Consider the following 23,867-nt stretch of genomic DNA (forward strand, 5'->3'; position numbering starts at 1 on the left):
CTCTCTCAAAAAAAAAAAAAAAATACAGACTCTTACTTATTTGAAATTACAACTGCCAAGAGCAGGGTTGTGGTCAGTGAGATGATAAAGCCCTTTATGTTTGAGTCCTAAGACTGCTCACTGAGTGTTGGCATGAACTTGTTCCTTTTGCGCTCCCTTGAACTGCTCCCTGAACTGTCACCCTATCTTATGCTCTGCCATTCTGGTTACTTTACCTAGGGTTGGCCTTCTTTGGACATTCCCTTCCCAAGACAGCTTCCTTAAATTGCCTCTGGTCTACCACCTGTTTTGGCACAAAAAGTTTATATTTTCCTTCTCCAGTAGTTTCTCTAAAAGTCTCCATATTTCTCTACAAATTCCATGGGATTCCCAAACAGGGTTTCCATTCTTCTTTTACATCTCACTCCCACTACTTAATGTGCTACTTTACCCAATTTCTCTGAGCCTGTTTTTTTTTAAATTAATTTATTATTTTTTAAAATAAATGCTTTTCATGGCTATAGAAATTCACTGCTGTCCATGTATTGGTATTCATGTGTATTTAAGACAGAGGTTTCTGGGCAAAAGAGTGTGGATAACTTAGTGCAAACTGTTAGTCTCTTGGGGAAATGACTCTGCATAGGCTCTAGGGATGATAAATTTACTGGTGTCATTTTATATAGGAAATGTCACAAATAAACACAGGCCCAGAGAAGTTCAGTCACTTGACCAAAGACAATTAGCTAATTAGTTGCAAAACCATATCTGAAATTCATCCCTTCTAATTCTCTCTGAAAAGTACTATCCATGCTAAAAGTTGTCCTGGATGCTTTGCCTGCATGTTTTTTGGTGTTTTTTGTTTTGTTTTGTTTCATCCATTAACTCTAGTGCCAAGTTCACTAGAGAGATTATTCCACCTGAGATAAGAATGATAGTAAAGGCCTGAATCCAGAGGGGGAGTGAGCTTTTCCCTGCATGAGAAATAGGACGGGTCCCTATTTTGTTTGGTTTACTGAATCAAGGAAGTACAAACTTTGTCGCTCAGAGTAGCTCAGAGTCTGGGCTCTCTCTAGTGATTTTTTAGGGCAACCCTGGTGTTAGAGCCTTCATATCCCAGCCAGCAGGGATGGTTCACAGGGTTGGCCTGTGTCTAAGCAGGGAATGGACACCCACGAGGGTGATCTGGTCACGCCTGCCCTGCACACTTGATTCAGCTGAGAGGTACCCATCGCCCCAAAGAGCTGAGGTGCTCTGCCAGCTCCTTATCACTTACTAGTCCAGGCAGGCTTCCCGCAGGCAGGGGGAAGACTACTGAGTTACATCAGACATAAATGAATCAATACAAACTAATTCCTTTACAAAAGAAAACCCAGTTAGTCACACTGCTGTCCAAATCAACTGCTTCTCTCTCTCAGCAGCTGACACATTCCAGTTCCTGCATACAACTTCATTCTAATTCCCATTAATGAAAAATACATATCCATTTTGTTATTGCCAAGTTTAAGCCTTGCCAGTTTGTTTTTTAAATACAACCAATAATGGAAACTTAACTATGGTCTTAGAGGGATTTTCACAGTTTAGGGAAAAATCAGGCTTTCTGTTAGGAAATAGAATAAGCAGCAGGTGATGATCTCATCAGAGGTGAGTTCTCACTTGGCTGCCTTTGTAAGAGGGAGATGCAGAACTGGGGGATGACCCCATGGCACCCCCTGGAAGTTGCTGCAGCCCAACTCCAGCCTCTAGGAAGAATGAGCATTTCCCGCAGGACTTTCCTACTGATAGATGCTTTGTATCCCTGCAGGAGCCCCCAAAGAAATCAAAGGCCACTTGTTAAGGGAAACTCGATTTTCCATTCACTCATCATACATTATTCTTCCCAGTGACCCTGGTAGCCAAAGAGACTGCTGCCTTCTAGGGCCAATGTAGAGCATCCATTACCACACCAACAAGTCAGATTCTGTGAGTGCAGATCGGCTGTTGAGGCGGTACCATGGATAGTTGAGCGTGAGCAGGTGAGTTTAGAGTCAAACTGCCTGGGTTCAAACCCTGGCCCTGCCACCAACTAGCTGTTTGACCTTGGACAAGCTCCAAGTTTGCTCACCTGCAGAAATGGGCTAGTACTGTATTTTCTTAGCTTTAGGATGCCACCATTCTTTTGTGTACAACTAAGGAAGTAAAATTGCTGCTAATCAAACTGTGATACAACAGTGATTGAAAAATTCACCCATTTTATTTTATTTGTTATTTATTTATTTGAGAGAGAGAGCATGTGCTAGGGGCAGAGGCAGAGGGAGAGGGAAAAGATCTCAAGCAGACTCCTTGCTGAACACAGAGCCGATGCGGCTCAATCCCAGGGCACTGAGATCGAGTCAGAAGCTAACTGACTAAGTCACTGAGGTGCCCCCAAATTCACCCATTTTAGAGATGTTAAATGTAAAAAAAAAAAAAAGATATTACCGTTGAGGAAATAGGATAGCACCTACTTCATGGTACTGATATGGGGCCTAGGACAATTCAGATAAATGCTCAGCATTTTGTCTATCATGCAGTAAGCCCTAATAAATGATTCCTACTATTTTACTACCAGAAGGTAGGAGTTTGGGTAATTTCAGCAAATCATTTAACCCTCTGTGCTTTATTCTCTTCATCTTTAAAATGAATAGGTAGCTATTTGATCCTCCCACCTGGAATTGGGAGCATAAACTAATTAAAAAAACATTTTTGGGGCCTTAACAGCTCTAAGTATGAAACACTATCGCCTCCTTCTGCTATTTATCTTGTGTAAACTGATGAGGAAATATATTGTTTTTTTATGTATGCATTAATTTAGTTGGAGTTCCAAGGCCACTTTAAACTTTCAGCTTGGTGTATTTATATTTCTATTGTAATTGTTGAAAAAGAACTTTATATTTTTTCTTTATCATATTCAATATGACTCTGATTTTTCATAGATTGTTCTGTTTTATACCAAGAAAATAAAATTTACCTTAACATGGTATCTTCCTGTTGGGCATACCTAAATAAATAATACCTGGTTGCAAAATTTTTCATATTTCTGAACTCCCACAAATTTTAGAAGAGTGACTTTAGTTATATTGGCTGGGTGAGAAAGGAAAGTAAGTTCCAGATTATTGTCAATAATCACTAAACACAAAGGAGATTTGTTCTGAAATGTTATTCAAATACTAGTCACATAGAGACTTAACTGTTGGATCCCACTTTGAGTAGGAGGGAGTTAGACTAATAGGGTCAACTACATTGTATGAGACAAGTTCAATATAATTCAGCTTTCAGTTATTGAATCTTAGTATGAAGCAACATGGTGTTAGGTACTAGAGATGCAAAGTAATTTAAGACAAAATTCTCGCCCTCCCAGAATTTATAGTTTGATAAGAAGTGACAACACAGAGTGATAAATACTATAAAAATGACATGGAAGTACCAAGGAAGCAGTGACTAACTCTGCCTGGCAAAACAAAGGAAGGCTTTATTTATTTATTTATTTTAAAGATTTTATTTATTTATTTGACAGAGAGAGACACAGCGAGAGAGGGAACACAAGCAGGGGGGATGGGAGAGGGAGAAGCAGGCTTCCCACCGAGTGGAGAGCCTTATGTGGGGCTTGATCCCAGGACTCCGGGATCATGACCTGAGCCGAAGGCAGACGCTTAATGACTGAGCCACCCAGGCGCCCCCAAAGGAAGGCTTTAAAGGTTGTATAGGAGTTTACAAAATGGAAAGGTTGGGAAAGAGTATTGCCTGCAAAGAGAACAGTGTTTGCAAAAGCTATGGGTGTGAAGAAGCATGGCTTTTATGTAGCTTTAGCATGACTACATTGCAATTCATGGTGTGTGTGTGTGTGTGTGTGTGTGTGTGTGTGTGTGAGTGAGTGTGTACTGGGTGGGGCCAGTTGTGGTGGTGAGATACTGGCAAAGAAAGTTGAGATAAGATGGTGAAGGCCTTTAAATGGCTACATGAAGCAGTATCCCTTAGGCCAAAGGTATGGGTTCAAAAAGGGTTTGGTGGCAGACTCGGTGGGCCATAATGACACATTGGCTGCAAGATGCCAAACATCACAGAGGAACTAGGAATGATTTCAGGTGTCAAACTTGGACTTCTGTGATCAGAGGGGTGGCATTCACTGATAAGGAACATTGGAGAAGAAGCACATGGCTGAGACTTAGAAGACCTGCAGTTTTCAAAGACCACCTCTGAAAAGAATTAAATCAGGCTAGTGTATTGTATAACACACTACACCCCTCTGTGCCTCACGATCCTCATATTTATGGAAGGAAGATGAAGAAAGAGACAGAGATGACCTAGGAGTCGGGGTACATGAGTTCAATTCCTGACTGATGGTTACTAGTTCTGTGATTTGGGGGCGAGCTCCCTAACCTGTTTCCTTATGTGGAAAATGAGAAGTAATAATAACAGCTGTATCTGACACATAGTAAGCCCTCGATAAATGTTCCTCGTTACCTTTCTTGTTCTTTTCTTGTTCTTATTACTTTTACTATCTCTATTATAAAATTTTGTGTTTCCAAATGGATTCTATGGCACTTTTGGTGAGAGGAATATTATCAATGGGTACATTTATCCTTTAATTCCAGGCAGCATAGCGTAGTGGTAAAGAGCATGAACTTAGAACCAGAGCATTTATTTATTTTATTATTATTTTTTAAAGATTTTATGTATTTATTTGTCAGAGAGAGAGCAAGCACAAGCAGGGGGAGCAAGAAGCAGGCTCCCTGCGGAGCAGAGAGCCCGATGCAGAACTCCATCCCAGGACCCTGGGATCATGACCTGAGCCAAAAGCAGACACTTAACCAATTGAGCCATCCAGGCATCCCAGAACCCGAACATTTAAAGCTGAGTCTGCATCTGCCACCCACTAGCTGGGTGACCTTGGGCAAGTTACTGACCTTTCTGAGCCTTGCTTTACGCATCTGTAAAACAAAGGTAATGGGAGCATCTACCCAACAGGGTTGTGAGGATTCAATGAGATAATACATGTTAAGTGCTTTGATGAGTACCTGGCACATTTTAATGCTTACATAAGAGTTTGTTATTATTATAATCATTTTAATTTTTAAATTGTAAACTGTTTGGGATTGGAGTACTCCACAGGAAAAGTAGCTGCTCTTCTAGGTCAGTGACTTTGTTCAGATGACGGAGCAGTCCCCGGAGAGACAATCTTGTGTTTAGTCAGGTTATCCTTGATGTGTCCTGTCGGCCAGTGAAGCCGTGGACCACAGCTAGCCTCTGAAATGGCTCCTCTGAATTAAATGGGATGTCTTTCTCCTCCAGATTCTGTGTGGGAGGCTTATGCATTTGGTTTGGTAATGAGTTTGCTTTTGAGCCAAAGAAGAGAAGAGAATAAAAGAAGAGAGAAGGCGTGAGAGGCAATCATAGAAACCTGGAGGCTTAGATCCTCCAAAATGGAAAAGGAGCCTGCATTTCTGCAGAAACAAGAGAGAAACAACTAACAATCTCAAAGCTCATTATGATTTAACTTTGAGATAGCACGGAATGACAGTAATGTGACTACCGAAGCCTGTTTTAACTGTAGGCAGGACAAAAGAGTGGAAATGGAGTGTATTAGTAGGAGTGTGAAGATAACCTCCTCGCTTACAGGCTGTGCATACATTAGTGCACGAATGTTCTGTTAAAAACTACTAAATCTCTCTAAAGTGGGCATTTCCCTTTCTATGGCAAATGATTGAAAAATCTTTGTTGTGTATTTACTAGAACAAATTTCTTGGAACCTTTTAAGACACTCACTCTGTTGTTAGAAGGCTACAGAGTCATGGCGGATAGTGTCAACAGATAGGAGATAGTGATGAATTAGAGGGCACATTGCCTTGCATAGCTGAAAAGAGTAAAGTATGAATTCATCTAATTTTCTTTTCTGCAAAGGAACATTTCTCTTTGTATTCGAGTACAGTAGAATATTGAAAAGATAGAAGAATCCAAGAGCCCTATTTTCCCACTGACTGACACTGTCATTTTCTTTGCTTTTCCACGTGTCTGTTATTACTGTGATCATCACTATTACCATCTTTCTTCGACTTTTCCCATCTGAGAAGTGAAAATTGTCCTTGGCGTCATATTGTGGGACAGAGTCTGAATGGGAGAGCTGGACATTGGTGTTTGTCTAGATTAATTGCATAAATTGGGAACTTTGTAACTTGATCTTGAGTATTAGAGGAAGTCAGTATCCATAATTATTTAAATTAAATCTTTTAATATACATGGTCCTAAGAGGGGTTTTGAAGATTTGCAGTGGATCTGAAGAATTTTTAAAATTCAAGCCAACTGAATAGACTAACTAAAATGTGCTTCCAGATGGTATCAAGGGGTAATTGCACAATGGCACAGCAGAGCTTTGGGTCTGTCAATGTCATTCAGTCATAGTTGTTGAATTCAAATGAGGATATATAGCCCTCCTGAAAATGCAAAAGAAAGAAGAAGATGCTTTCCCCCGACTTGGGGCACTTACTCCGTCTTTTGGCATCATGACTTTATATGTACAATAAGCAGAAGATGGTATAAATCAAGTGACCAGGGTCGATGCCCCTTGCTGTGTCTTTATGATCTTGGGCAAGTCACATAAATCCTTATAGGCTGAAGTTTCTTCATGTGAAAAATGAGCAGGTTAGAAAAGATATTTTCTAATATAATATCCTTTTCAGCTCTAAGAGTGTATGGTTCCAAGTGAATGCATGTTAACATGGTGTGAACAAAATGCTTTGTTCACTTAGCAATACTAAGAGCATCCTAGAAGCTAAGTACTCTAATGGGGCTCTGGATGCAAAAGATAGGAACATTTGGTCCTGCTTTCAGGAGGCTCACAAACTCACAATTATAATGCAGTGTGCTCTGCCCCTCCCTACCCCACCCCCAGACTAAAGTGGTAGGGATCCGAAAGAGAGCAGGGCTAGCCCCAAGGTTGGGTGGGGCAGCCATCTGGGCTGTGGTGGTGACATCTGTGATAGGCTCTAAAACATAAGCCAAAGTTTATCAGGTAGAGAAGAGGGGAGGATGGTTCTGGCAAAAGAAGCAGCACTGACAAGGCATACACCCTGTGCTGAAGGGTTAACTCAAATATGGACATATCAATAGTGGAAAGTAATGGAGACTGGAGGAATTATTTGACACTTGATTGTGAAGAGCCTTGAAAGTGTTGCTGAGATCTTTTCACTTTATCCCAAAGGCTTTGGGGAACCATGAAGAATAGGAGATGTGATCAGATTGCTTTCAGAAAGTTCACTTAGGTGGCACTATGGAGTCTGAATAGAGGGAGGAGGGAAGGGAGAGGAAGCTCTTAGGAGACTATTTTGATGGTCCATGGGAACAATGATGAGAGTCACATGTGGGGCAGTGACAGTGGGAATAAGGAGGAAGGGACATATCTGAGAGATGGCTAAGAGGCTGAATCCATAGAATCTATTCATTTACTCAACAACTTTTTATTCAGTGCCCACTACGTGTCAGCCAGTATGACCCACAAAGAGAATATAAGCCCTGTGGAAATCCTGATGGGGGAGTAGTCAGAGTGGAATGGAAGGAAGTGGTACTAGTTTAGGTGGGCTTCCTGGAAGAGGTGAAGTCTGATACAGGTTTCCAAGGAAGGAAAAGAGACATGAATTTGTAGAAAGAGGCAGGGGAATATTTTAAAGTCTGGCCAGGGGCTTCTGAGAAGGCTTCTGAGATGACCAGCAGGTCTGCTTGATTAGCAAAGAGAGTCTTCTGTGAATGTGGGAAAAAGATGGGGAGATAGGAGGCATATGGGTGAGAAGACTGAGCAGAAGAAACATCAAAATTTGATGTGCTAAGCCACGGAACCACTGTGGGTTTTTAGGAGAGGAGTTATGTGGCATAATAGAAAAACAAATTGAATCAATGCTTGTAGACCTAGGTTAAGCCACTATTAGCAGGGTCAACATTCAAGTCAGTAAAGGTCTCCCCCCAAAACTCATATTTGTGCAGTTAGAATGGGAGAAAAGAGGCGTTTAGATGGAAACCCAACTAAGAGACAATGATGGTAGTCAATTAAAAATGCACCTAACGTACAAACCATGGACTAGACATTCTATAGACCCTGGGGAGCATGAGGAATAAGAAATGGCAGGGAAATGGACTGCCTAGCCCACTGGGCACCTGGAAGCAAGAGTATTGTTCAGAAAAAGCTGGATACTTGCCTTAACTTGCTGCCCTCCCATCTCACCTTGCTTCTACCTCTGGATGCAGTCTTGCTGATGCTGAGTCTGACTCAAGAACCAAAAGGACTATGGGTACCCAGAAGTATTTCCTATCAAAGGCATGCACTGCTTGCATACGTTCTTGAATAGTGATGCAAGTCCCAGGTGTGAAGAGATGAGGCTTTGGCAGCCTCACAACACCCAGCCCCTCAGGTGCTCTTGGCACCATAAGAAACTGCCCACAATGGCTTCCTCTGCTTCTGCTCTGGGTGGCTGTCCCGCTGCGCCTGCCAGCACTTTTTCTTTATTTTTTTTCTGACTTTTTTATGTATAATACCATTAATTGTATAGTTATTTGCCTTTATAAAATATTTTCCCTTTTTAAAAAATTTTATTTATTTATTTTAGACAGAGAGCGCATGCACACAAGCAGGGAGAGGGGGCAGCGGGAGAGGGAAGAGAGAATCTCAAGCAGACTCATTGCTGAGCACGGAGCCCATTGCAGAGCTCCACCTCAGGATCTCACAACCCTGAGATCATGACCTGAGCCGAAATCAAGAGTTGGATGCTTAACCGACTGGGCCACCCAGGCACCCCTTATTTTCCCATTTTTAAAGTTTGTGTGAAACACAACTCATGAATTATGTTTTAAGGCATCAGTACTACTTAAATACTTGATAGCAAGTAGTTTAATTTTTTTTTTTAAGTAGACTCCATGCCCAGTGTGGATCCAATGTGAGGCTCAAACTCATGGCCCTGAGATTGAGACCTTAGCTGAGATCAAGAGATGAACGCTTAACTGACTGAGCCACCCAGGCGCCTTGCAAGTGGTTTAATATTCTTGTTCATCACCTTTTACATATCTTTTATTGTGAGTTACATAGCATTTCCTTAAAGTTCTCATGACCAATGAATTATTTGTTAATTTGTTAAGATATAGTGTTAGCTTATGTATTTGAAAGGAATTTACACGATAATAATACCATTTAGGAATAACACTAGTTATGATAATCATACAGTGATATGATGCTGACCTCTTTCTAAAGTCTCCACTCTTAATTTTAAATTAAGATGGTAAATGAAATTGGCAATTTATCTTGACAACAGTTGGTCTTGGCAGAGAAAGTCTCTTGAGAATTTTTCACTATGATTTTAGTTGCCACAACTGAGTGAAAGAATGAGTCTCTAACTCTAGTAGGTATGTAATATTAAGACCACTACCCCTAGACTTTCATTTCAGTGCTTTTAAGCTTCCAGCATTCTTGGCCAAATATATCAAGCACATAACCTTACAGATTAAGTGGACATGATTTCTCACTGCCAATTTAAACCTCACTGAATGATTCATCAGACTGTGCCTTAGGAAGGTAGACAAACAAACAGATACATTACAATATGACAAGTGGTCTTTATTTCTGCAGACTGGTAGGGTAGTGGTAGGAACCTGAAACAAAACAGTTGGCTCTATTGAGTTTGGCTGTACCCTAATTTTAGGATCTTAACAGTTGAGTTTCTTTCTGTTTCCTTCTAAAACATTGTGTTGTGTTGACTCCTGACAAGTGGGGGTGCCCTGGTCACCCAGGGTCTGGACTTGAGATAAGAGAAGTGTGATTCTTTTTGACCTCTCCAAAAGTAACCCTGGATTTTCCTGCCTAGAGTTTCATTGCCTCATCTGCTTATTGTTTTCTTATCTTTCTCTGTCCTGGCCCTTCCTGGCTGCTGGTCTGAGGGAAGCTAATTGATGAAAATGCCCTTTCTTTATCTTCTATAGATGCTCTCCCAGAAGTCAAGCGTCAAGCTAGAGGCTAAAAACCTGGGCTCTGTCATTAGTCAGATAGGAAAATTAAGGCAAGTAATTTATTCTTTTGGGTGTAATTGCTTACCAGTTAAAAAGGGACTATCTGCCGTTCTTCCTCAAAAGGCTAATATGAAGATAAAATACCGCTTGGGAAGACATTTTTGCAAAATGGAGAATCACTAAATACAATACACTATTTAATTATCAATCTTTCTATAACTTTTTCTAGCCTCCAGTGTCTGCTAGCCATTTTTAGTTTCATCATCTGCCTTAAAGCATTTTCCTTAAATTCTTTCAATTTCAGTCACACTATTGGTAGGCGTAATTCATGTTCTTGCTGAGGGACACCTGATGTCAGTTTTCACTCCTAACCAGGTATCCAAAGCCAGATTTATATTTCTTTTTAAAAAAAGGGAAATGAAAGCCTCAAAGAAAGGTTGTCTGGCAACCGGATAAAAGAAGGAATTTCTTTCAGGCTTTCCAAGAAGACAGAATGGGAGTCTTGAAATATAAATTACTTTTTAATGGTATCTTGAAAAGGTGTTATTCTCAACCATCTGCCTCTCTTACCCCCTTCTTGAATATGGCCTATACACGCAATGAAACCATTGTGTATCTTTAAATTGAATAAGAATGGAGATATTTTAGGAGATGGAAGGAACCTCAGAGATTTCTTGGTTTATCCATCTATTTTCTGAAGTGGGGAAGTGGGATTTAGAACAGGTGAAAGATTTCCCCTTGATCTGTAGCTTTTCAGTGCTGAGACCAAACCCAGGTTCCTCAGTCTCAGCCCAGGGTTCTCACCCCTGGCCAGAGGTGAGATATGAGCCCAAATAACTACACTTGAGGCAGAGAATGGCATGCTAAGTATAGTACTGAGTTTCAATCCCCCCCACCTCCAACCCCAGTGGAAAGGGTAGCAGAAGAGTCAAAGATCCCAGGCCAGGTGGACATCACTGTCCAAGAGCATTTGGACTGAAGAACAAAAATGATGCTTGAGATATTTACTTTGGAGGTAAAACATCTGCTATGTTGAATTTGAACTTCCTCAAAAGGCTAATATGAAGATAAAAGAGGCAGTTGGTTGGTATCCTTTCTTTGCTGCAGTGATTCTGATCTTTCTGCTCTGGTTAGGCCCTCCCTCATGATCTGCCCCAGTGGAAATCCTGGTGGCCTTCCTGGAGGGTCAGGTTATAGAGAATGGAGTCCCAGGAGGAGGGAGAATATCCTTCTGGTCAAATCCTATGACCATGAGCTCCCTATGACTGTCTAGCTGCCTTCGTGCTAACACAAATCAGCCTCACTTGTGTTATGTAGGCCAATGCCTGGGGCTTAGAAATAGTTGTTTCATATGAATCTCACTGTGATGGAACATCCCCCCTACTCCCATATTCTCACAGAAATGAATTTCCGATAAGTCCAGAGGGAGTAGAGTTCCCCTGGGGAGCATGCGCCTGCCTTCACCTTTGCCTCTGCCTCTCTGGGTGACACAGTGCTCGGCTCCCCGTCCTTTGTAGTGCAAGACCCACCACATGATACCTTACCTTGCTGCCTCCTAGGCTCTCTTCTCTGGTGGACTTCGTGGCCAGTGGGGTCTTCCCTGGAGCCTGGAGGGTTTCACCTCTGCAGTGGATTTTCAGGGAATTATTTATAGTTAGTTATACAACTTCTAGGTAGGCTAGGGCAGTGATTCCCAGGCTAGGGGAATCAAAGTGTTAGGAAGTTCAATGTGGGGGTTTCTGGGCACACAGAACCATGGAGTCCTAAAGCTGGAAGAGGTGTTAGGATTCCCTCTGTCGCTGGAGATGGGTTTGAGTGTGAGACACCTTGGGGTCTGGCTGCAGCGCAGGTCCAAGGGGGAGGCGAAGACTTGGCCCAGGAAAACATATTTGTTCAAGGAGATGGAGCAAGGTGAGACTTGGGAAGAAGGCCAGAGAAAAGAGGGCAGCTCTTCGTGGCCCAGACAGGTGAAGTGACTTGGCTAAGGGGACACGAGTGGTTCTCTTTTCTGTGCCACTAATCAGGCTTTCCAGAGCAGCTGGTTCGAGGAGGTGAAGAGAACGAATCTTCATTAAATGAGTTGGAATGAAGCCAGATGTTTGCGGCTGGAGTAGTAGGGCTGTGTGGCTCCTGCCACCTGCTGCCAGTTTGTTCCCAGGTCCACCATCTGACCGTTTGCCTACAAAACAAACCTTTCGCCTGCCAACGAAGCAAGGGGAAGTGTTCTCCTCCCGCCGTTGCATCACGCGAGTAGCGTGTCTGGTGACTCGTGATATTTAAAAGTGCCACTTACTCATGTCATCTGCCCTCTGGATCCTGAACCAGTTGAGACCTAGGTAGAAGAGGCCACAGGGCTCCTTCCAGTCCCGGGAGCATGGGGCTCAGATGCCAGGGCCTCATGGACTTCTTAGTCTTCCTTGTCTGAATTGAACAGAGGACCCCATCACAGCCAGGGCAGCTAGATTCCACTGGGGGAAGGGTAGACTTTTAAGACACGGAGATGTCTGGAGTGTGGAGACTCCTGAGGCCCATGGACAAGCTGGATCCAGAAGAAAGCCAGCAAGAGCCAGTCACGTGCTCAGGACATGTTCCTGAATCAGGAGATGGGGGTTGAAGAAAACGGAGAACACAGGGAAGAGGGCCCACGTTCTCATTTTAGGATGTGCTGCAGTCGGGGCAGGAAAAAACAGCTCCTCCACACCCGCCCTCTCTTTCTCAGTGACACCGACTTTTCTCCACACCTCCAACCATGGTTCTCACTTGCTGTCCTCCCAGAGGTTGTCTTCTGCCCACACGGTGCAGAATAGGGTAGGTTTCTCAGCAAATCTGTGTTCACACCTTGGCTTACATCTCAAGTGAAATAGGAACATCCAATTAAGCAAGCGTTTATCCTAGGTGGGTCTTCCCTGAGACAAGGATTTGGGGACCAAGAGTGCATTTGGGAAGTGATGCCAGGATGCGCCCTTTGAGAAAGGGGGAAGGGAGGCAGCCAAGCAAAGGGGTATTATAGGCACCCCATGGGCAACTGGAGTTTATGCCCCTGGGGAACTCTACAGCCAGCATGGGCTCTCCCAGTTGGAGAGAGGGAGTAGGGTGTTTATTTACCACATTTCATCAGTCATCATTGAGGCTGCTTTTCCAGCACTTCCAGCCTGCGATGCACATGATATGCAATTTGTGGTTTTTGGAATAAATCCAATCTAGCAGTTAGGTGTGAGCCACTCACCAACTCCCTGTGGTGTGTCGCCGTGTTTCTTGTTGCTTTTGTCACAGAGGTTTTCCAAGCTCCCTCTCAGGTACAATGTACTGCTGCAGTCTCTTGGCAGTCCCACCACATGCTGTGCCGACAACCCCCCTCCCCACCCCCTACTCCACTCCCTACCCCCCAAAAAGAGCAGTCAACCTCTGACATATACGAGAAGACAACAGCCTCCAACAAAGCTCCATAACCAACTCCCTAACTGGATGTCTTAATAGAAACTGTCAAGAGAGAATGGCAGGTTCAGAAGCTCCACATAATGCTCGATGCTGCCAAGTTGATAATCTCACTTCAGGTATTAACTAGTTGAGAGTGAATTGACTTCTGACAAGTGTCTTCCTCTCTGAGTTTGGGATAAATCCTGCCTGCTTTCTAGTTGACCATTCAAAATGCTGGCACGGGCACCTGGACCAACCGTTGGGGTGCCTTCAGCCTGCCTTCTGAGGCCACTCTCTGGCTCTTCCTGAGATGAACAGAAAAGTGAATCATGAGAAGTGTCCTGGGAAGGCTGCATGCCAAACAGAGCCATCACCTAAGCTTCCTGGCTTCTGTCCTGCTCCCTGTTCTTAGGTATCTATGTTCTCCCTGGACAACGGGGGAGGGCCCGCTGGCTGCTCTTCGGTATCTCTTCCAGTGCCTCTGCAGTGCAGGACCCACCAACTGGTAACTTACCCTGCTGCCTCATAGGGCTGATTCTCCAATACACTTGGTGGCCAGTGGTGTCCCTCTCAGAGACTTGAGGGTCTTGCCTCTGTAAAGGTGAGATGATATGTTTTCTGGGGATTATTTGCAAATTCTGCTGAATTTAGATTTATTTACTTATTTGAGAGGGAGAGAGAGAAACAGAGAGAGAGAGAGAAGGAACATGAGCAGAGAGGGCAGAGGGAAAGGGAGAGAGAATCTCAAGTAGATTCCATGCTGAGTATGGAGCCCAACTCAGGGCTGGATCTCATGACCCTGAGGTCACTACCTGAGCCAAAACCAAGAGTCAGACGCTCAACCTACTGCACCACCCAGGCCCCAAATGCTGCTAAATTTAGAGACAAACTTGTGAGAAAACATTTTCTAAGTTATAGGTCAAGCATCTTCAAGGACAGTCATCTCCATTAGTACCCCACTTCTTTATGCAAGTGAACTAGTTTTGGGGGTTAAAAATTCAATATACATAATTCAAGTGCATGAAAGTAGAACTTTATTTCTCCTTAACTGATCTTAGCACTTGTTATGGGTTGGATTTTGTCCCCCCAGAAAGATATATTGGAGTTCTAACTCCCAGTACCTCAGAATATGACCTTATTTGGAGATGGAGTCTTTATAGAGGTAATTAAGTTCAAATGAGTTCATTAGCAACAGCCCTAATCAAATACGAGGAGTGTCCTTATCCCCAGGGGAAATTTAAGCACAGACGTGCACACAGGGAGAGCAGCATGTGAAGATAGAGGCAGAGGTCAGAGTGATGCTTCCGTGTGAAGACAGAGGCAGAGGTCAGAGTGATGCTTCCATGTGAAGATAGAGGCAGAGGTCAGAGTGATGCTTCCATGTGAAGATAGAGGCAGAGGTCAGAGTGATGCTTCCATAAGCCAAGGGAGGCCAAAGATTGCCAGCAAACAAACCACCAGAAGCTAGGGAGAGGCATGGGGTGGTTTTTCTTTGGGCCCTCAGAAGAAGCAACCATGTCAACACCTTGATCTTGGACTTCAAGCCTCAAGAATTGAACGATAATTGTCAGAGTAAATTTCTGTTGTTTAAGCCACCCAGTTGGTGGTGCTTTGTTATGACAGCCCTAGGAAACTCACACAACATTCAGATCTTTTTCAGTGATAGTGGTAAACTTGATCTTGCCAATTCAAAGCAAATTTGGGAACCTCCAGCTGAACACAGTTTCTTTTGAATAAAGACACAGGGAATTCAGATTTTCCTCTCCCTTCTACCTTTCTCTCAGCCTAGGCAGAAATGTCTGCCTAGTCTGGATTCTGCTGATATGTCTCTGTTTGCTGTATTGGCTTTAAATGCTCTGTGTCTATTGCTGACATGTTTGGTCTTCACATTCCTTCTGGTATCGGGTCATTGGATCCAACCATTTTACTCAGCTTCAACATCTTCATCTTAACTGAAGCCTTAGTCAGTTCTGTCAGCTCATTTTCAGCCTCAACTACACTTGTCTGAACAACAAGGGGGTAAAGGGAGATCAGGCAGGGTTGGAGGAACCTTTCAGATGTTGTCCTGAGCCCATCCCTGGGGCCATGGGCTACCAGGGCAGGGAGGTGGTGCTCCCAGGACACACCACTTTGCCTCTTATCTGGCTGCCCATGTATCAAGGGATCTTCTGTGAGGCCAAGGTGTGTGAGCTCTGTAGCATTGCTCAGCAGCTGGAAACATTCTGAAAGCCCATCAGTGGGAAGAGGATTAATAAGTGAAGCAGGATGCAAATTATAGAATACTCTGCAGCTATTAAAAAGTGTGAGGGAGCTCTCTTTACCCTGACACGGGAAGATCTCCAAGACATTGTATTTTAGAACAATATATATGGCGTGACTGCATTTTTGTGGAAAGAAAACTAGATATGTGTTTATAGATGCAAATGCACAGAAAATTCTGGAGAGACACATATCTAAGTATTAACAGTATTACCAACAGGAGACGCACGGATTGGGAGAGGGGCAGGTATGTGAAAGGAGATGTCACTTTTTAAAAAAAAATATAATTCAATTAACATATAAATGTATTATTGGTTTCAGAGGTACAGGCCTGTGATTCATCAGTCTTATATAATATCCAGTGCTCATTACATCACATGCCCTCCTTAAGTCCATCACCCAGTTACCCCATCCCTCCACCCCCCTCCCCTCCAGCAACCCTGAGTTTGCCTATGATTAAGAGTCTGTTATGGTTTGTCTCCCTCTCTAGTTTCATCTTGTTTCATTTTTTCCTCTCTTCCTTTATGATCCTCTGTTTTGTTTCTTAAATTCCACATCAGGGAGATCATATGATAATTGTCTTTCTATGATTGATTTACTTCACTTAGCATAATACCCTGTAGGTCCATCCATGATGTTGTAAATGGCAAGATTTCATTTTTTTATGGCTGCATAATACTCCATTGTTTTTATATATACCACTTCTTCTTTATCCATTCATCTGCCGATGAACATCTGAGCTCTTTCCATTGTTTGGCTATTGTGGACATTGCTGCTATAAACATTGGGGTGCACCTGCCCCTTCGGATCACTACATTTGTATCTTTGGGGTAAATGCCCAGTAGTGCAATTGCTGGGTCGTCGGGTAGCTCCATTTTCAACTTTTTGAGGAACCTCCATACTGTTTTCCAGAGTGGCTGCAGCAGCTTGCCTTCCTGCCAACAGTGCAGGAGGGTTCCCCTTTCTCCGCATCCTTGCCAACATCTGTCGTTTCTTGACTTGTTCATTTTAGCCATTCTGACTGGTGTGAGGTAGTATCTCATTGTGGTTTTGATTTGTGTTTCCCGATGCCAAGTGATGTTGAGCACTTTTTCATGTATCTGTTGGCCATTTGGATGTCTTCTTTGCAGAAATGTCTATCCATGTCTTCTGCCCATTTCTTGATTGGATTATTTGTTCTTTGGGTGTTGAGTTTGATAAGTTCTTTATAGATTTTGGATACTCCCTTTATCTGATATGTCATTTGCAAATATCTTCTCCCATTCTGTTGGTTGTCCTTTGGTTTTGTTGACTGTTTCCTTTGCTCTGCAAAAGCTTTTTATCTTGATGGAGTCCCAGTAGTTTACTTTTGCCTTTGTTTCCCTTGCCTTTGGAGAAGTGTCTAGCAAGAAGTTGCTGCAGCCGAGGTTGAAGAGGTTGCTGCCTGTGTTCTCCTCTAGGATTTTGATGGATTCCTGTCTCACATTTAGGTCTTTCATCCATTTTGAGTCTATTTTTGTGTATGGTGTAAGGAAATGGTCCAGTTTCATTCTTCTGCATGTGGCTGTCCAATTTTCCAACACCATTTGTTGAAGAGACTTTTTTCTTTTTAAAGATTTTGTTTATTTATTTGACAGAGAGAGACACAGCAAGAGAGGGAACACAAGCAGGGGGAGTGGGAGAGGGAGAAGCAGGCTTCCTGCTGATCAGAGACACTGATGTGGGGCTCAATCCCAGGACCCTGATCATGACCTGAGCCAAAGGCAGACACTTAACAACTGAGCCACCCAGGTGCCCCAAGACTTTCTTCCACTGGATATTCTTTCCTGCTTTGTTGATTAGTTGACCATAGAGTTGAGGGTCCATTTCTGGGTTCTCTATTCTGTTCCATTGATCTGTGGGTCTGCTTTTGTGCCAGTACCATAATGTCTTGATGATTAGAGCTTTGTAATTGAGCTTGAAGTCCGGCATTGTGATGCCACCAGCTTTGGTTTTCTTTTCCAACATTCCTTTGGCTATTTGGGTTCTTTTTTGGTTCCATACAAATTGTAGGATTATTTGTTTCAGTTCTATGAAAAACCTTGATGGTATTTTGGTAGGGATTGCATTGAATGTATAGATTGCTCTAGGTAGCATAGATATTTTAACACTTGTTCTTCCAATCCATGAGCATGGAACATTTTTCCCTTTCTTTGTGTCTTCCTCAATTTCTTTCATGAGTGTTCTATAGTTTTCTGAGTACAGATCCTTTGCCTCTTTGGTCAGGTTTATTCCCAGGTATTGTATGGTTTTGGGTAAATGGGATTGACTCCTTAATTTCTCTTTCTTCTGTCTCATTGTTTTAGAAATGCAACTGATTTCTGTTCATTGATTTTATATCCTGCCACTTTGCTGAATTCCTGTATGAGTTCTAGCAGTTTTGGGGTGGAGTCTTTTGGGTTTTCCACATGGAGTATCATGTCAAGAAGATGTCATTTTTTCCTCAAAGTCTTTTTGTATGATATAAAGTAATAACAGGACTGTATTAATGAATTATGAAATTTTGACAAGTAAAAAGATAAACCACCCCTCTCACCCCCAAATAGTATGAATCATACTGAGAATGGCCTGCCTACCTCTTCTCTTGTTGCGTCTACTGTCATCTCTTTATTAAATCTGGAAAGGATCAGGCATCCTTGTTGGCTTTAACTGAATCCTCTCTTTCACTCAGATGTTGTTAGAGCAAAACTTTTTTTTTTTTAAAGATTTATTTATTTGAGAGAGCGAGAATGAGAGAGAGAGAGTACATGAGAGGGGAGAGGATCAGAGGGAGAAGCAGGCTCCTCGCCGAGCAGGGAGCCCGATGCAGGACTCAATCCTGGGACTCCGGGATCATGACCTGAGCCGAAGGCAGTCGCTTAACCAACTGAGCCACCCAGGCGCCCGTTAGAAGCAAAACTTTAATAAATATATAAAGGACCAGAAAATAAAGCTCCCAGTCGCCCTCCAGACCGCAGCCTATGCTGTCACGGAGGCCTTTGGCAATCCAAAAGGAATAAAGTTGAATCAAGTAACAAGGGGAAATCAATATCTTATTCATGTTAAACCTACCCTAATGCCCTCTATTATGTGACTCACCACACAGAGAATCGATGCATTTCTCTTCTGGTGGAATATGGGGGCCTCTAAAATTTTCATTTATATATATTAATTTTTAAGATGAGTACTTCACTTCATGAAGCAATCTCCTCTCTCTATAAAAACTGGTAGATTAATAGCAGAGTTCCCAGAGCCCCTCATGTCTGACTCAGCTCCAGTCCTGCATGCTAAGTAAACATCCTTGGAGGAATAGTTCTTGGGTCAGGACAAGGATAATAATGGTCATTAATAACCATCACTCATTACATGGTTCTTCTTCCCCTGAGCTCTTCTAACCTCCTGTTTATAAATGCTCTTTAATGTGCCAAGTGCACTGGCCCTCCTGGAGGCAGACAACACGCTCGGAGGGAGGGGACTGGTTGCTGTCATTATGAGTCCCGCATCTATGCAGTGTGCTCAGATCACTTCTCCCACCTCTGGGGCGCGGGGTTAATGGTCACTGTGCAAGACTGCTTGGGACAGAGAGTGGTGCAATCTAATTACTGGTGCTTGTGGACGGACCCATGTGTGTATCTTTATGAACAGGATGAGCTCAAGTAATCTCCAAGTCTGCATGCTAACTACCTTCTGGAAGCTGTTGTTATTTTTAAGGCCTTAAGGAAATTATGTCTTTATCGTGAGTCTAAAATGTCCTCTATTAATTGTCTCTGCTGCCCTTACCTGATTCTTATTGCTCTGAAATCGTCCTGATCCAGCTGCAACTAAATTGCCTCCTCATTTTGTCCAAGAGAACCTAGATTATTTGTTTGTGTAACCACTGTCCCCAGTGTGGATCCCTGTCCTCATTTGTCCCCTGCCTTCCCTCCCCAGCAGCCCTCTCCTCAACTGGTAGATTCCCCATGGGTACAAGTGATAATTCTCTCTTTCCAAATAACTTGGAAGAGATTTCTGTTTTCTGCTCTTTGAAGATGTGACTGGCATCTTAAAATGCAGACTCTTGCACCTTTATTTTCTCATCTTTGAGTAGGTGACTGAATCATTAAAAGCCAGAAAGAACAAGTAGGCTTGATAGTGAATGTTATAATTATGGCCAGAACTTGAAACGGTATTTGCAAGCTATTGTTGATATGATTTTTCATTCTGATTTGTGTCTGTGTGTTCCAGTAATGTATATCCACATTTATTTTGCCAGTGGGTACATTCTTTATTCCCTGGAACCCCTGGAAAACAACGTTGCTCTGTTAACACGCAGGTGGATATTCTGCACATATACACATCCTCTTGTCTGAATCTTTCAGGTAGACATTTTTTCCATAAAGGCAGGAGCTAAAATGTAAAAGCACAACACCTGACACATGATTAGTGAATTATTCTTCTTAAACCAAATGAATGCCCAAACAAATCAGCTCCCTAAAGTGAAGTGAGAGCTCCTTAAGCTGAGCCTGGGAATATTAATAAATGGAGGAGACGCCTCCGCCCACAGCTTGTCATTCCAGTGTCCCCCCCAGCAGGCAGCAAAGACCAAAGTGTTGGAGATCCTTTAGGAGGTTGAAGCCTGCCATCTAGTGGCTACTCAATAGAATTACCCAACATTTTGTAAAGTTCAAGAATGGCAACTGTTGGAATTTACCGGAGGTATTACTGGCATGCACTCACAAGTGCCATCTGAATAGGTTACCAAGAACTCTAAAGTTTGAAAATGACCACCAGGGCATCTTTGACATCTTGCCTTTAGGGAGCAAGTGAGAATGTGGATGCCAGAGAGGGAGATCCACTGTGCTGTCAGGTTCCTCCCTTAGAATCTATAATGCTGAAAAGTGGTACCATCTGGGATGCCAGTGACTGCAGCCACCTCCAGTTCTAGACAAATGGGTACTGTCTTAAAGTGCCCTTCTGATGAGCAGAGAAACTCCAGGCTTGTTAGCTAAGTGGCATTTGCAGGCACACCTGGAAAGATCATAGCAGGTGGTGCAGTAGAGCACCCAATTCAAGGGGCTGATCCATCCATTGGGTGCTCAACAAATGAAAAGTAATGATGCCTGCTGGTGGTTGGGGGATTTTCCTTCCACCTGGACAAATGGGGATGCAAAACACGAGAGCATCTTCAAGCTGCTCCTCGTGGCTTTTGCTTTTTTAAGGTTAGAGAACACCTGGGGGGGGGTTGCTTTTTAAAAACTATTGGTTGGGTTTCAGTGATTTTTCTGCATCCTGCCCCTGCCTTCTATGGGTTGTTGGAGTTGGAACATGAGAGGGAGGATTGTTGCTATGATAAATGCAATCTATCTGGAGGTCAGAGCATGGGAGAAAGGGGGGAAATTGGGCTTAATCGGGATCTCAAGGTCACGTAAGAAGTTAACGGCAAGGTTGAGGGGCTGGGTGACTTTCATGTGTTCAGACACAGCTTTATAATTCTTTTCAGCATTTCCATTTGTGGTTGAAAATGAAGGGAATGATCAAATTTGCCAACTGACTGTCTTCCAAGGATGCTAATGTGGTGGGACAACCATTAAGGATGTTAGTGTAGCAGGGTATATATACTTTATTTAAAGAGGTGTGTGGATAGATTAAATTTGAGTTCTTTTCCTTTTCTTTCTTTTTTTTTTTTTTTTAGTGCTATCTGATTCAGTCAAGTTGGGAACAGAAAATCACCTTGAAGTAAATGTTCCTTGCTCTACGAAGAACGCTTGAGTAGGCTCCCTTGGTTATGTAAATGTCAGTCAAGTAGGCCTCTGGTCCCAGGAGAAAGGAGTAACAAGACATCCTGTGCTTTGTGTGGTTTAGAAAAGGTTGCTTCACATCAGTGGGAGGGACTGGTGGTGCAGAGCAGCAGCAAGGAGGGCTGTGGGGTGAATGCAGTTGCATGGTCATGTAAGATGAAAATTAATTAAATGCCCCTTGGATTTAGTTGCTCACTCCCTGTTTTCAAAACACTTGTCTTACCTTGACTTTTGTGCCCAGACACTCCTGCTTCTTTCCTTGCTTCATTGGCTGCATTTTCTTTCTCTCCTTTGCAAGGTCATGCTCCTCCACCATCTGTTGGCTTTCCTCAAGGGCTTGCTTTTGCTAAAGCATCATTTTCAAAAAAGTAAAATCCAGGACTCTCACACAAATATAAGAGAACACATCAAAGATTTTATGTAATCATTAATTAATGAAGAAACCACTAAGGTGTTAAAATCAGGTCAAAGGAGAATTTGAAGAGCACATTCTTATATATTCAGGGATGCTGAAACAAATCTGCTCATAGACGCAAGATGGTTAATATCCTATAGAACAATAAAATATATTGTGTAGGGTCGTCTTCCTCCAGGGTAAAAGTCAATTGTATCTCTATTGGGACAAAATTCCTCACAGTGCTATGGACAACAATCATTTGCATTACATAACTTCTACCCCTAAGAGAGTTGTAAAGAAGCCTGGCCAATAGGAAGGCAATCAGAGGTGCATAGCTCTACAGAATGGGATAATCCCTTTGGGGTCCACTGGACAATGCGCAGAGCCTAGTCAGCTCTGTTGTCCATTCCATGGTTTTGATAATTTTCCCTGACAGTCCTGATCTGTCCTCTCTCTGGGCCATCTCACTGAAGCTGTAGCTTCAATTACATCCAGTAACAGTTGACTTTCAAGTTTATACCTTTGGCTGAATTCCCTCAGCTCCAAACCTAAGAGTTCCTCTCAGATGTTTTTGAGAAGGCAACTTGCTCAAGGTCAGCTTGTTAGTAGAAGAGCTGAGATTTGAATTGGGGGCCATCCAATTTCAGAACCGGAGCTAAAAGCCCACAACATTAACAGGAGACGGTTTGGGAGATGCCTACATTTAGGGGGCTGGAACCTATGTGGTAGACCCCTTCACTACCTGGCATATGGTGGGTGGTCTCTGCAGAGGAGGCTGGAGACAAGGACCCTACCCTTTTGGGCTGAGCTGCAGAGAAAGGTCCGTGCTTCTGGTGGTCCATGGTGAGTGTTGCTGTTCCCTGATGATGAGGCAGGATGAGATGATACTCCTTTTCTCCTGATGGACTTGCAGAGACTGGGTGGTGCTGGTATTTTGCCTGTGCACTAGCTACCTCCTACTCTGTCTTTATGGGGAAAGAGCCTTCAGTCTGGGCCTTGGGAAGGAGTAGAGTGGGGGTGAGGTGGAGTTTTCCCATGGGATGCTTCCCAGGACTTCTGGGGGCATCCAACATATTCTCCCCTGCCCCACTGGCCACAGCCCTCTCCCTTTAGTACCCCTTTCCTCCAGTGTCCATGTGGCTCTCCCGGAAGAATGAAGTCTCAAGCCCCATGGGGCCCTGACTGGTCTCACAAGGTTAACAGCCAATTTTGACCTATGCAGGTGCTTATTACACTGTGGAAAACATCCTAGTGAAAAGAAAACACAAACGAGGTGGTTGAGGGACAGAACTGGAAGGAGCACTGTTTTTCTCCCATTTGCTCAAGTTACCAACCAGGTCACTTTGCCATAGTCTCATCAAAGGACCTGTGTGGTCCAGAGCATCCATGAACCCACAGCCCCAGCACAGGCCCCCGGAAGGTGGTGGGGGCAGGGGTGGGGGCTGGGAAGGGCCTCCTTGCCCAGTTAATTTTTCTTCCAGATCTCCCAGCTTGCCCAGCCATGTCCTCATCCCCTGTACTGGGGTAATACCCAGGTGGGGTGGCTCTCAGGGCAGTTTGCTCTCAGCTTCTCTTTCTGACAATGTTCTTAGTCTTATGAGACTGAAGCCTTTTCTGCAGTCAGAGAATCCTACATACCTCCTTTGAACTCCTGCCATGCTGAAAAGCAAAAAACATCTGCCCACAGCACGTCATTTTGGAAATCTCTTTTCCCTTTCTTTTCAATCAGAACTGTCTGAAACCACTTTCTATATTAGATGAAATTGCTGTTTGGTGCAGTACTTCAAACATGAATGTCTTAGAAACCGCCTTTAATTCTCTTGAATTAAAAAAAAGAGAGAGAATACTCTTTTTTTTTAAGGGTCTTTCTCTAGGAATGAGGGGATTTCCTCCCCTGCCAACTGTTTCCCTCCCTTTTCAAGGTCACCTTCTTTTGGTTGTGTTTGGTGAAAAGGAGGCTTTTAAAAAACATCAGATTGTGGACACCTGGGTGGCTCAGTCGTTAGGCGTCTGCCTTCGGCTCAGGTCATGATCCCAGGGTC

Source organism: Zalophus californianus, chromosome 6, assembly GCF_009762305.2.
Source record: "Zalophus californianus isolate mZalCal1 chromosome 6, mZalCal1.pri.v2, whole genome shotgun sequence".
In the NCBI taxonomy this organism is placed as follows: Eukaryota; Metazoa; Chordata; class Mammalia; order Carnivora; family Otariidae; genus Zalophus; species Zalophus californianus.